This window comes from Hemicordylus capensis, chromosome 3 (assembly GCF_027244095.1).
Source record: "Hemicordylus capensis ecotype Gifberg chromosome 3, rHemCap1.1.pri, whole genome shotgun sequence".
Classification (NCBI taxonomy): domain Eukaryota; kingdom Metazoa; phylum Chordata; class Lepidosauria; order Squamata; family Cordylidae; genus Hemicordylus; species Hemicordylus capensis.
In genome coordinates this window covers 12,849,163-12,863,631 of record NC_069659.1, presented here as the reverse complement: position 1 = coordinate 12,863,631, position 14,469 = coordinate 12,849,163, and the positions used below count along the sequence as shown (strand labels likewise).

The 14,469-nt window shown below is 44.4% G+C and overlaps 1 long non-coding RNA gene across 1 annotated transcript; it reads left to right on the top strand.

The window, feature by feature from the left end:
* The first annotated feature begins 465 nt into the window (after positions 1-465).
* LOC128349258 (uncharacterized) lies at positions 466-4,578 on the top strand. The gene is made up of 3 exons (XR_008318671.1): positions 466-864; positions 1,800-1,934; positions 4,424-4,578. It is a non-coding gene; the product is annotated as an uncharacterized LOC128349258 (long non-coding RNA).
* The last annotated feature ends 9,891 nt before the right edge of the window (positions 4,579-14,469 follow it).

The following is a 14,469-nucleotide window of genomic DNA, read 5'->3' as shown; positions in this document are numbered from 1 at the left end:
CTATACAGTAATGCATAGAGTATGTAGAACAAACAGAAGGAACCTGAAATCCTAACAGAAAAGCAAATACAATATGATAGGTTTCACAGAAACTTGGAATGAGACACTTGATTAGAATATAATACTTGAAGGGTATAACTTGTTCAAAAGGAATAGACCTAACAGAAAAGGGGGGGGGGAGTTGCATTATCTATATAAAGAATGTATACACTTTCACAGCAACCCATGAATTTGAGCATGGGAGCCCAGTTGATAATGTCTTGGTAAAAATAAAAGGAATAAAAACAAAAGAGGACTAAAAGCGATACCATGCTGGGAGTTTACTATAGACCACCTGGCCAAGCAGAAGACATCAATCATACTTTCCTTAGTGAGATTATCAAATTTTCAAAGAAAGGAAACACTTTCTTCAGCTTGGCTTTTAATAACATTTAAGTGATTGTAATGGTGTTTTTGGTTTTTTTTAAAAATGAGTGCTATATTAATATTTTTAATGGTTTTATTTTTGATTGTGAACTGCCCTGAGCCATTTTTGGATGGGTGGTATATAAATGGAATGATTGAATGAATGTGCCCCAAACCTGTAGGAATGGGGTCAGGAAAGCGGAGGTTCAGAATGAGCTGCGGCTTGTGAGGGATGCCAAAAACCACAAAAAGGGGCTTCATGGATCTGTCCAAAACAAGAGGATGGTGAAAGTGGTAGGTCTGTTGCTTGGAGAAAACAGCGAGATGGTCAAGAGTAACAGGAGAACTGAAGGCAAAGCTACTTAACACCGATTTTGCATCTTTCTTCTCCCACAAGGCAAATGTGGTCCAGCCTTTGAAGAAAGGAGGGAAATGCACATCAGGGTAGATACAGAGAAGGTAAGAGGACATCTAATTGCCTTAAATCAGTGTTAGTTTTATTATTTTTATTACATTTATATCCCGCTCTTTTTCCAAGGAGGCCAGAGCAGTGTACATGGTTATGTTTCTCCTCACAACAAACCTGTGAGGTAGGTTAGGCTGAGAGAGAAGTAACTGGCCTAGAGTCACCCAGTGAGTGTCCTGGCTGCATGGGGATTTGAACTTGGGTCTCCGCGGTCTTAGTCCAACACTATACCACACTGTCTCTCTTTCCTTTAGTCTCCAGGCCCAGATGAATTACATTTCAGGTATTGAAGGAACTTCCAGATGCGATCTCAGATGTGGACATTTGTAGGGTTGAAACCACCATCTGTAATAAGTGTCTCTCCAGAACGCCTGGAGAATGGATGAAGTCCTAGAAGACAGAGACAAGCAGTGGAATGAACCACTGGAACACAGACAGAGTCAGTGGGGTGGGGGAAAGGTCACTGCAACTACTGGAAGCCCTCTCAGTGATACCCATGGTCACCATGTTCACACATTATGCTTCTCCTTATGAGTATGATGGCTGAGAACCTCTTCACATAGACAATGCCAGCCTCTGGTTTTCAAGGAAAGGTTAGAAAAACAGCAGCTGGTTTCTGCTTGTGAGAGCCACATTGGGATATGAAGAGAGAAGCGGTTTGCAGTGGCCCGGTTTTAAACGCTAAAGCATAGCAAACAGAAACCAACAGGCAGAACAGAAATAAAATAATTGGGTTAATTGGCTTAAACGAAGCGTGCTGTGACCAAATAGGGGGAAATAATGCATTGTGATTTTATTTATTTGTTACTTAAGTATAACCATTATTGAACCACTCTTCCCTTGCCTCAAAAGGTGGCATTTACGGTGGAAAGCAGCACTACATTTAAATCAATAAAACTCCTAAATTTTTTTGTTGTTTTATTAATAGAGCACCAGAAGGAAGATCATGTTCTGAAGAGCCACAATCTAAAAAAGACACAACAATCTTAAAAAGACACAAAAGAGACAACAGAGGACAGGGAGGGAAGGGCGTGCAGCAGTGGCGGCTCACCAGTGAGGCAAGGTGAGACAACAGCTCCAGGTGGCACCTTTGCGATGCGATAGTAGGTGCTGGCATCCCACTTTGTCCCTCACTGTTTGGGCATCACCTGCTGACTGCTTCTGGCCACCCTGCAGCCCTCTCATATTGCTTCAAGGACAACTGTTAAACTGCAGGTTTGGCAGCAAGGGCAGCGAGACGGAATCTCCTTGCTCCCTCGCTGTTAAGCCTGCAGTTGAAAAGTAGTCCTTACAGCCCTGGGAAGGGGAAGGGGCGTGTGACAGAACTGGCACTGGCCCTGCCCTGGTGTGCCCCCACCATTGTCCTCAGACTAGTATCCATTGATAGACTTGTCCTCCATGAATTTATCTAAGCCCTTCTTAAAGCCATTCAGGCTGATGGCTGTCACCATATCTTCTGGTAGAGAATTACATAGGTTAAAGATGCATTGTGTGGAAAACTACTTCCTTTTGTTGGAAGTTTAGGAGAAGAAATTGTCCTAAATTTTTGACGATCAATTTCGTGGGATGACTCCTAATTCTAGTGTTATGCAAGAGGGAGAAAAAATTTTCTCTGTCCACGCTCTACACCAAGCATAATTTTATAGTCTGTCAGCAATCTGGCCACCCAGAAGGAAAGTCCAGGAATATAGTCCACAATACAAACTGGGCTGCAGAAACGAAACACGGCTCAGAATAGTTCTTTATATCAGGCTCGGGCTGAAAGCTGTCGACATGAGGGTTGACAAATGTTGTCTTCCAGCAGTTAACAGAAAGCTGCTGACATGCTTTATAGTCCAAGCTGATAATTCTCAGCTGGCAGGGATTCAAAGCTTATCAGCCCTCTGCAAGAGGCGTTTACTCCTCCTGATAGTTTCCAGATGTGCTCTCCGCCTTGTGACACGCCGTTGCTGTGGAGTCAGTGGGGGTTGCCTGCACAGCTCATCTTCTAGTCTGTTTGTCACTGTCTCTGCTGCCTCAGACTGCTGTGCCTGCTCTGACTGCTGTGCTTGTTCTGAAACATCAGCCGGACCTTCCTCAGCCGTCTCTTGGGAACTGACAGCTGGGCTCTGCCCCTCAGGCAGCCCTGCATCGGCTGAAAGGCTGTCAGCTTCCCCTTCCTCCTCGCTATCTGAGATCGAGGGCGAGACATAGACCTCTATCATGTCATCCCTCTTTCTAAACTTAAAAGCCCCAGGTGCTGTAGCCTTGCCTTGTAATGGAGGTGCTCTAGCCCCCTGATCATCTTGGTTGCCCTCTTCTGCACCTTTCCCAGTTCTGTAATATCTTGTCCTTCTAAGATATGGTGACCAGTGCTGTAAGTAATACTCCAAATGTGGTTGCACCATAGATTTGTATAAGGGCATTGTAATACTAGCTTTCTTATTTTCAATCCCCTTCCTAATGATCCCCGGAATTTGCCTTTTGCACAGCTGCCATGCACTGACTCGACACTTTCAATGAGCTGTCGGCCATGACCCCAAGATCTCTCTCCTGGTCAGTCACTGACAACTCAGACCTGATCAGCATATATGTGAAGTTGGGGTTTTTTTTTGCCTCAGTGTGCATCAATTTACACTTGCTTAAATTGGAACACATCTGCCATTTTGTTGCCCACTCCCCCAGTTTGGAGAGATCCTTTCAGAGGTCTTTGTAATCTATTTTGGATTTCACTACCCTAAATAGTTTGGTGTCATCTTGAAATTTGGCCACCTCACAGCATTTATTAATACATTTAAAAGCACTGGTCCCAATACAGATCCCTGGGAGATCCCACTTCTTACTTCCCTCTATTTAGAGAACTGTCCATTTATACCTACCTTCTTTCCTGTCCTTCAACCAGTTACCAACCATCAAGAGTTTTTGATGATGCAGAACTTTGTTGAAAGCTTTTTGAAAGTCCAAGTATACAATGTTAACTGGATCACCTTTATCCAAACGTCTGCTGACACTCTCAAAGAACTCCAAAAGTATGGTGAGGCAAGATTTCCCTTTGCAGAAGCCATGCTTGTTCTCCTTCAGCAGAGCCTGTTCTTCTATATGTGGTCTGGTTCAAACAATACACAGTCTCACACACATTAAAAGGGGGTTGTCCCAAGAGCAGCTGTCATACGACTGCCCCACGGTTGATCCCTCATATGGGCTTGGTATTGTTTGATCTTTGGGCGTGACCATCAGAAGTACTAGTTCATCCTTTAGCTCAGGAGTAGGTAATGTGTGGCTCTTCAGATGTTGCCAAACTACAACTCCCATCATCCCCAACCACAATTTATTACAGCTGGGTGTGAAGGGAGTTTGTAGTTCAGCAACATCTGGAGAGCTACACTCCTGCACAAGTTGAGATGTTCTGGAGGATAAACCAAGTTAATAAGGTGAGACCTAAAGATGACAGGAGTGTTTCTGAGTGTCTTTCCTGCACTCAGTAGGGTGCTTGACCTGTGGATGTTTTATTTTGCAGGGCACTGGTTACTGTGTCACCATGGGGTTGGGTAATAACTGTTTTTACCCCTCTAGATCACTTACAGCGGCAGGAGTTCCTTGAACTCCCAGGGAATGTTGATCATGACATGGTACTCTTAAAACATTTCAGAAAGCTCTTCAAGGAGAATCGCAAAGGCAAACATACTAGTACTGAAAGGTTTGATTTTAACAATATATATTTTTTTAAAAAAGCTTTGGGGGGGTAATTAAGTGTGGGGGAGACATGATGAGAGAAGCAGGAAAAAATCTCAAGGATTTTTATGAAAAAGAAACAGGAGTCATCAGAACACTTGGTTTCCTTTCCCTTAAAAAAACAACACACATGCTCAGAAATCTAACACATATGATACAAAATAAGGTGGAAGTCTGAGGTGGTTGAATTCTGCACTGCTCCACTTCAGATTGTATGTGGCAGAGGTCATATTTTCCACTCCTTTTTTTGCATAAAATGCTCAGTGTGTGAAATAAATTAGCTATTTTAGAAGAGTACTATGCTACACACCCCTTTATGTATTAGCTTGCTATGGGCATCTGGAAATTTTGATTTTTTTGACATGGGGAAGTATTCAAAAATATGCCCATGGCCAGCAATCTGAACTTTCCCCCTCTATCATCTCACACTGCATTCTTTATGTATTTATTGTTAAATGTATACACTATCTTCCATTAAACAAAATCCCAAGGTTCAGAACTCTCTCTATATACACACACACACACACAGAACATAAGAACAGCCCTGCTGGATCAGGCCCAAGGCCCATCTAGTCTAGCATCCTGTTTCACACAGTGGCCCACCAGATGCTGCTGGGATCCTACACGCAGGAGTTGAGGGCATGCCCTCTCTCCTGCTGTTACTCTCCTGCAACTGGTACTCAGAGGGATCCTGCCTTTGAGGCTGGAGGTGGCCTACAGCCCTCCAACTAGTAGCCATTAGGGATGTGCTCAAAAACGGTTTGCCCGGTTTGGTTTGAATTTGAATGGGGTTCGAACCAGAAGGGGGTGGTTCGGTTTGGGTTTTGCTCAAACCCCCCCCCGGTTCGGTTTGAATTCGAACCATTTTGAACCGTTTTGAACCATTTTGAACTGGTTTGAACTAGTTCAAACCTCCAAAAGTGGTTGGGGTGGTAGCTGGCACCAATGGGTACCTGCCACCCAAACCCCAAAGCAATTGGAATCTCGTATGATAGTTAATGAATTTTTGAAATTTATTTTAATTTTTTCTCATAGGGTATAATGGGACTTGACCAGCCCATTGTTCCCTATTGTGGAGCACCCATGGGTGCCAACAACCACCCAAACCCTGAAGCAATCAGACACTCCTATGATTTTTTATGAATATTTGAAATATTTTAATTAGTTTTCTCATAGGGTATAATGGGACCCAAACCAGCACATTATCCCCTATTGTGGAGCACCTAGGGGCACAAAAGTGGGGAGGTTCTTTTGGAGGCTCGAACTTGTTTGAACCGGTTTGAACCGGTTTGAATCGAATCACCCCCCGTTTGTTTCGAATTCGAACCTGCAGCTCGAACCTGATGGCTGGTTTGGTTCAAATTTCAACCATCGAACCACCCTGGTTCGAATTTGAACCAGTTCGCACATTCCTAGTAGCCGTTGATAGACCCCTCCTCCATGAAGTTATCCAAGCCCCTCTTAAAGCCATCCAGGTTGTTGGCTGTCACCACATCTTGTGGCAGAGAATTCCACAAGTTGATTATGCGTTGGGTGAAAAGTACTTCCGTTTGTTGGTTCTAAATTTCCTGGCAATCAATTTCATGGAATGACCCCTGGTTCTAGTGTTATGTGAGATGGAGAAGAATTTCTCTCTATCCACTTTCTCCAAACCATGCATGATTTGATAGACCTCGATCATGTCTCCTCGCAGTCATCTTTTTTCTAAACTAAAGAGCCCCAGGTGTTGCAGCCTTGCCTCATAAGAAAGGTGCTCTAGGCCCCTAATCATCTTGGTTGCCCTCTTCTGCACCTTTTCCAGTTCTACAATGTCCTTCAGATATGGTGACCAGAATTGTACACAGAACTCCAAGTGTGGCCACACCTTCCTTTTGTATAAGGGCATTATCATATTAGCAGCTTTATTTTCAATCCCCTTCCTAATGATCCCTAGCATGGAATTGGCCTTTTTCACAGCTGCCGCACATTGAGTCGACACTTTCAATGAGCTGTCCACCATAACCCCAAGATCCCTCTCCTGGTCAGTCACCAACAGCTCAGATCCCATCAATGTATACTTGAAGCTGGTTTTTTTCGTGCCAATGTGCATCACTTTACACTTGCTTATATTGAACCACATTTGCCATTTTGTCGCCCACTCACCCAGTTTGGAGAGATCATTTTGGAGCTGCTCACAATCTGTTTTGGATTTCACCACCCTAAATAGTTTGGTATCATCTGCAAATTTGGACGCCTCACTGCTTGCCCCTACTTCTAGATCATTTATGAATAAATTAAAAAGCACCGGTCCCAGTACATATCCCTGGGGGACCCCACTTCTTATTTCCCTCTATTGTGAAAACTCTCCATTTATAGAGGGGAGGAGAGGAGAGCTGGTCTTATGGTAGCAAGCATGACTTGTCCCCTTAGCTAAGCAGGGTCCACCTTGGTTGCATATGAATGGATGACTTGATGTTTGAGCACTGTAAGATCTTCTCCTGAGGGAATGGAGCCGCTCTGGGAAGAGCATCTCGGTTCCAAGTTCCCTCCCTGGCAGCATCTCCAAGACAGAGCTGAGAGAGATTCCTGCCTGCAGCCTTGGAGAAGCCGCTGCCAGTCTGTATAGACCAATGTTTCTCAACAATTTTGGAGTCATGGACTGGTACATTCTTCGTGCACAGTTTCGTGGACCAGCAGTTAGTAAAGGGGTCACCCCTGACCCCGAGCCTAGTGATGTCATGTGCAAAGAGGGTGGGGCCCAGGGTCCATGGAGCCCAGGCAAGCTCTCCAGAGCTCATTTCTAGACAGGTAGCTCTTGCTAGTGGATAACATGTCCTCAAAATGAACATTATCTAGCAGTGAGAGCTGCCTGGAAATGAGCTTCAGAGAGCTCCTGGTGGCAGCCCCCGTCGGCCTGAAATCTGTTTTTTTTGGGGGGGGGGTTATTAGTGATGCCTCATGGACTGGTACCCAGTGCCTCGTGGACCAGCACCAGTCCGCAGACCTTTGGTTGAGAAAGACTGATGTAGACAATACTGAGCTAGATGGACTATGGTCTGACTCAGTATATGGCAGCTTCCTGTGTTCCTATACATACCCTCTGTTTCCTGTCCTTCAACCAGTTAGCAATCCACGCATGTACTTGTCCCCTTATCCCATGACTGCTAAAAGTAGCACCAGTAACAAAGAATGAATGCAACGTCCTTTAAAATATAAAAGCCTGAGTAAAAAGCCAGGTATTTACCTGCCTGTTAAAAGCAGTTAGGGAGACTGAGGAGAGGACACCAGTTGGGAGAGCACTCCAACGGCTGGGGGCAATGACCGAGAAGGCCCTGTCCTGCATGCATGATGATGGAGTCCCTTTTAGAGACAGAACACAGAGCAGAACCCCCTCTGGTCATCTTGTCAGGTGGGCAGAAACCTTTGTGAGCAGGTAGTCCTTCAGGTATTCAGGGGCCAAACTGGTAAGGGCTTCAATGGCCAAAACTAGCACCTTGAATAGGAACTAGAATCAAATTGCTAGCCAGTGTATACGAAGACTAGGGGGGCAAAAAAGCAATACATCATCATTTCAAAGAAGGAAAAAGCCTCCAAATTTTATTTTTCCAAGACTTCCTTACCTTGAATGCCTGCTGGGGGTTCTTGCTACACCGGTTGAAGCTTATGTATGTATGTGTTACATATTGTAGTCATTTTTTACTCATGATTGAAGGGAATAATATGATGTGATTACATGCAGCTCTGTAAATGAACTAACCTTTGATTCATCATAGTTATTTTTCTTCAAATGCTGAAATGTCATTTTCTGTCTAAAAGGAGATAATAATCATTACTAATAAAAGGAGTGTTGGAACTAAATGTTATTGGGCCAAACCTAATAGTTAGTACATACTCTTTAACCAAAGTAAGCTACATTTACTCCTACTGCAGCTTTCAAGTAATGTACCACAACAGAGTGTGGAAGGTCTTGAAACACACCCTATGTCTGAAAAGGAGGTTAAATTCGAAGAGGCTGATGGTACATCTGAGAAGCAAAGATAAATACTCTGTTCCATTTTTAAAAAAGGAGAGAGTAATCACATACACAGCATAATGGGAAATGAAACTTCTGAAGATAAGAAGCTCATGATCATGTTTTTAAAATGTGCAGTCATTATCTGGAGGGTTGCTTGCTACACAGAAATGCACACCCTTTGTAAATCTGTCTCCCTCCCATTAGCACAGCAGTTTCTTCTCACATTAAAATAATAAGTTCTCTCAATGGCAAAGCATGGCAAACTGCACATCCCTTTCTGCATAACCCATGAAGCAAAAGTTCATGGTTGTTACACGACTTTGGCCCTATTGCAGAGTTTGGACTACAACTCCCATCATCCCTATTGGCCACTGTGGCTGGGAATGATGGGAGTTGTAGTGCAAAAACAGCTGTAGGGCCAACATTGTGGAGCCTTGGGCTAGATTGCTGGGCTGGGATCAGGGAGGCTTGAGCTCAAATCCCCACTCAGTCTTGGGTTCAAATTCCCACTCAGCCTTGAAGCTCTCTGGGCCAGTCAGTAGCTCTCAGTCTAACCAAAATAAGAGGAGGTGACAGTATGACATAGACTGGACAGGGTTTCAGATAAATAAATACAGCAAAAGCTGGATCTTTCATACCAATGGATTGCTGGAAACTATACTGTATACAAAAAGGAGGATTGTTGTGAAGCAATGTAGATATACAGAGCTGCGAAAAGGTTTGTGAACCCCAGGTAGAATAATGAGAAGTATCTTAACCCATGCAGAGCATCTGTGCACTAGTACTTGATTGCTCCCCTCACCCCCCTCATCTCCCCACCCTCACCTGAGCCCCACTCCTGCTCCTCCCCACAGAAGCAGTTGACCGGGCCCTTCCTCGCTGCTGCCACCACCATGGGTGCTCATTCCCCTCAAGCTGCTGACAGGCCCAGTCTCGTCCCTTGACTGCCTGCCTGCCTCTGCCAGTGGCCTTGGTAGCTTCAAACAGCAGCAGTGGTTGACTGGGCCCTTCCTTGCTGCCGCTGCTGCCATGGCCGCTCGTTCCCCTCAGGCCGTTGACAGGCTCGGGCCCATCCCTTGCCCTTCCTTCTTTCTCTCTTCCCCTCCCTTCTTTTTCTCTCTTCTCCTCTCGCTCTTCCCCTCCCTGCCTCCCTCCCCTTCCTGTTTGTTTCCTCATCTAATTCACACTGTAGCCTCCTTCTCCTGAAGGGGCTCTTTCCTGCCTCACGACCCCTCTCTTCACAGACCCCGGCCCACTATCCTTTTACATATAGAGAGATTCCTCTCCTCTACAATCGAGTACATCTTCCAACCGGTAACAGTTGCATTCCAACTGACCTTAACCATCACAGGCTCCTCCTCCCTATCTGCATATGGAATCCCTACTGCCCAATCACCATGGTACTTTTGCTCACGAATTCTTGTGAGCGCTGCCATGCATGGGATTAGCCAGGGGTACACCTTAGATAATTATGTATATAGATGTTAAAAGATGCCCCAAATTCCATTTTTTAAATTATTATTATTATTATTAGTAGGAGTAAATGAGCAAAGAAACACCTTTTCAAAGTGGTGATTTTCTTTATTGAGCAAGCGGAATGCAACTGACCCTATCCATCCCCAGCACAGCATCCTCCAGTTGCTATTGTGAATCGCTTAACCAATTTGAACCAAATTTGCAGCAGCTGTAGGGACACATAGGGACACCTCAATTATGTAGTTTGTGATGATGTCATATACCCCAATCCAAGATGGTGGACGCATGAACTTTTGAGGCACAAGTGGGCTAACTAGTGGAATGTCTGAGTTGAACTAAATTAGGTACAGTTGTAGTGAGTGACAGATAGGGACACCTCAGTGGTGTAGTTTTTGATGAGTCATCCACCCTGATTCAAGATGGTGGAACCATAAACTTTTGAGGCGCAAGTGAGCTAATTTGTGAACCACTTAACCAATTTGAACCAAATTTGCTACAGCTGTAGGGACACATAGGGACACTTCAATGGCAAAGATTGTGATGATGTCATTCACCCCAGTTCAAGATGGCAGACATGTAAACTTTTGAGGTGCAAGTGCACTAACTTGTGGACAGTTTAACCAATTTGAACCAAATTTGCTTCAGCTGAATGGACACACAGGGATGCCCCAATGATGTAGTTTGTGATGATGTCACCCACCCCAGTCCAAGATGGTGGATGCATACACCTTTAAAGTGCAAGTGCACTAACTTGAGGACTGTCTAACTGAGCTGAACCAAATTTGGAACAGCTGTAGTGAGTGACACACAGGGACACCTCAGTGTTGCAGTTTGTAATGATGACATTCACCCTGATCCAAGATGGTGGACACATGAATATTTGAGGTACAAGAGATCTAACTTGTGGACCTTGATGTGCACCAAATTCTGTCCAGATGTAAAGACAGTGAAAGGAAAGTAGGCTGATTAGTTCTTACTAGGACAACTTATTTTTCTATTTCTTTCATTTTCTTTCTCCTCTATTTCCTTATTAAACTCTCATATTCCCAACTACACAAAAACCTAGTTCCCACTGCACAATTTTCCCACTGCACAAAATGTGTTCAGCTATGCATTAGAATAAGCCCTGAGAGGGACAGTTATTTATGTTATTATTCTATTTAACATAACAGTTGCTCTCCCTCTGCTATATGCAAGACAACTACCACTTAAAAGTGCCTCCTTGTCCAGTAAGCCAGATTAGCCACATCTATAGGCTCCAAACAGACAGCAAAGGTGGGGTGTTTGTATGTGTGGATGGGTGTGTGTGTGTGTGTGTGTGTGTGTGTAAATGTAGATGTGAACCAACTTCTCAGCGTTCTTGAGATTTCCTTTTGTCTCAGAGACTTTCAGCACCCGTGACAGTGAGTTTCAAGCCCCTTACAAACCAAGGCAAACTGGTTGTAGATAGTGCCTGACATTCTCTGCAGTGCCACAAAAATGGAGATAGACCTACGGAGATGTAAAAAGATGCACACTTGCCTGAAGTATAGTCTGCCCTTGCAGGCCCAGAGGGTGTAGAGATGGGGGAAGAGCTATTAACTCTTTCCCTTGCTATTTTCCCAATTGAAACAACACATACACATTGTGCAGTGGCTATGATTAAAGTGTTGGATTTTACCCAGAAAAACACAGCTTCAGATCCTTGTTCATCTATGAAGCTTCCTGGGCAACCTAGGGCCATTAATCATCTCTCTGTCAAATCCTTTGCACAAAGTTCTTGTGAGGACGATAGGGGGTGAAGGACTAGGTACACTACCCTGAGCTCCATAGAGGAAGGGCAATATTAAAAACAACTAATTGTTATATTATGGAGTATTTTATGCATTGCATTGCAATATTTTTTCAAGTCATTTAAAGCTTTGTAAAAATAATCCAGTCCTGGAAAGAAATCTCTCCCTCCCCCACTCCCCCCTCCTACCTCTCCCCCCTCTCTTCCTCCCTCCCTCCATCCCTCTCTCTCCCTCTTTATTCATTAGATTGCCTTACCTTGAGGACAATCTTAAAGCCAGTCAGGACTCTGGGAAATATATGAAAAACCAGTTCTTTATGGTTTCCCCCTAAAGTCACATAGATTCCCTTCATCTAATCATGTGACCATGCTGCACTTTGATTGGACTGTTCAAACGGGAGCTCTCAGGTCAAAATCTGCCGGGTGTTCCAGAAGTGTCCATGGGTTCATAAATATGTATATATTCATGGGTGTCTCCATTGTCACATTGGGTGTTTTATGATTTTGTTTACCTCCGTTCTTTGATGTATTTATGGCTTCGTTGGTTCCAGCGGCTCTAGCGGAGTCTGAGAAAGATCTGATAAGATGGGGTACTTTGCCGTGCAGAATGGCCTCTCTACGGCATAGCTTGATTCTGATATTAATCACTCAGACAGTTACCTTTGCCTATTTAGGTAATGATGGAGCATTTAATTTCCAAAACTTTCAGTGGGGTTTTTTTGTGCACCTTGAGGAGCAGTGAAAGCCAGTGCTCCTGCAATTGATTTTATTTTAATTCTCCACCCACCTCAAAGCAATTTAAACTAATTCCCATTCCTTGGCATTTGAGTTCAATAAACATGAATTAAATTATTTACACAGGGGATATAGGGGTTGGCAGTAATAGCATGGGGTTAGCAGGCAGCATCTTTATCAATCATTTATATAGTACTTTGAAGTGGTGATCCTAACATGCTTACTAGGAAATCAGCTCCATTGAAATTAAACTGCCTCCATAGAAACAACTGGCAGTGGGACCCAGCAGATGCTATCAGCAAGAGCTTGTGAAGGAACTCCAGATAGGAAAACACTTGATCAGCTTGCTTAGCCATGGTTGGCATCTCCGGAGCCTCTAGACTTGCAGCAAACCATGCACGATTGCATAATGAAAGGAAAAGTCATGGGAACGGGGGCGTGTCTACAATTGAACGGGCGGGGGGGGGGAATATCCCTGGGTCCCTGAGGGAGGGGAGGTGGCTGGGTAGCAGTTTGCTCTTTGTTCTCCCCCTTACATCTCTTTGAAGCAGGGGGAAGGGGCTCATCTTCCTTTTTTGTACCTTGGTACGCCCCTACATAGGAACATATGAATCTGCCTTATATAGAGTCAGACCCATCGGTACATCTAGCCCAATATTGTCTACTGTGCTGGGCAGAGGCTTTCCAGGATCTCAGGAAGAGGTATTTCCTATCACCCACTACCTGCTTCTTTCAACTGGTGATGCCAGGGACTGAATGTAGTCAAGTTTATTTATGGTCAAAGACCACAATTCAAAGCATATGGACTGAATGTACTTCTACTTTCTTTGATTGATTGATTGATTGATTGATTGATTAAGTGCTGACAAGATGGTGTCGACTCTTAGTGACGACATAGATAGATTCTACTACAGCAGATATAATAGCTAGGGGAGAGAGAGAAATCATAGGGAAAATTCTCTATGAAGAAAATTTCTTTGATTACAAGATTGTGAATCTGGACTTTTGGTAGTTTAAGGGAGAACTCGTGGACTATAAGATCACAGCTGTCAAAGTTTTCTATACGGATACAGTGACTATTTTATAAAGCTCCCAAATGGAACGGTTACATGGCACAATTGATACAAGACTGTCTTACTAACTTCTTATAACCTTGGATTTTATTTTATGAGCTTTATTCTTTTTTATTATTTGCAGTTACTTATGTTATTATGTTCAATTGTAAGATATCTATACTGATTGTTCACTCTGATTAACTAATATTTCTCCTTGGGATGAACTCTGGAATCAGGATTGTAGGGAGATTTTTGGCAGCCAGGGGACAGGTGTACTGGTGGCCCCTTCCCCCAATGCTGCCCATACGTACGCCAGCCATGCCCCATGCATTGATTTCAGGTGCAGGGGGCATGGCTAGCACCCAGAAGGGGCCACACTCCCACTCCTTCCAAGCAGGAGAATGAAGTGCCAGGGAATTGCACTTTCTCTCCTTCACTCCTAGCAAGGGAGAGAAAGGAAGCCCTCACCAGGGGCATCATTCACCGGCTGGGAAGGTGTAGGGGAGCGGCCATGCACCTTGCACTCCCAGCTGGTGAGCCCTTTGTTTGCCAAGTAGGGGTAGGAGGAGGAGGAGAAGGGGAGGCCTGGAGACCAAGTAGAGGTAGGAGGAGGAGGAGGAGAAGGGGAGGCTTTGGGAAAGAGGAAACCATGGTGAACATAAGGACATCAAGACTGGCAGTTCTGGCAGCAGTTGCTGCTGCATCCGAATCTGCATAGGGATTGACTGACTTGCCCATCCAAGAAGATGCTCTCCCTGCCGCTGCTGCTGTTTCCATTCCAGCTCCTATGAGGATGTGAATGGGAGAGCCTGTCCTATTTCCTTCTCTAACCATTGCTTAGGAGGAGATGGTGGTG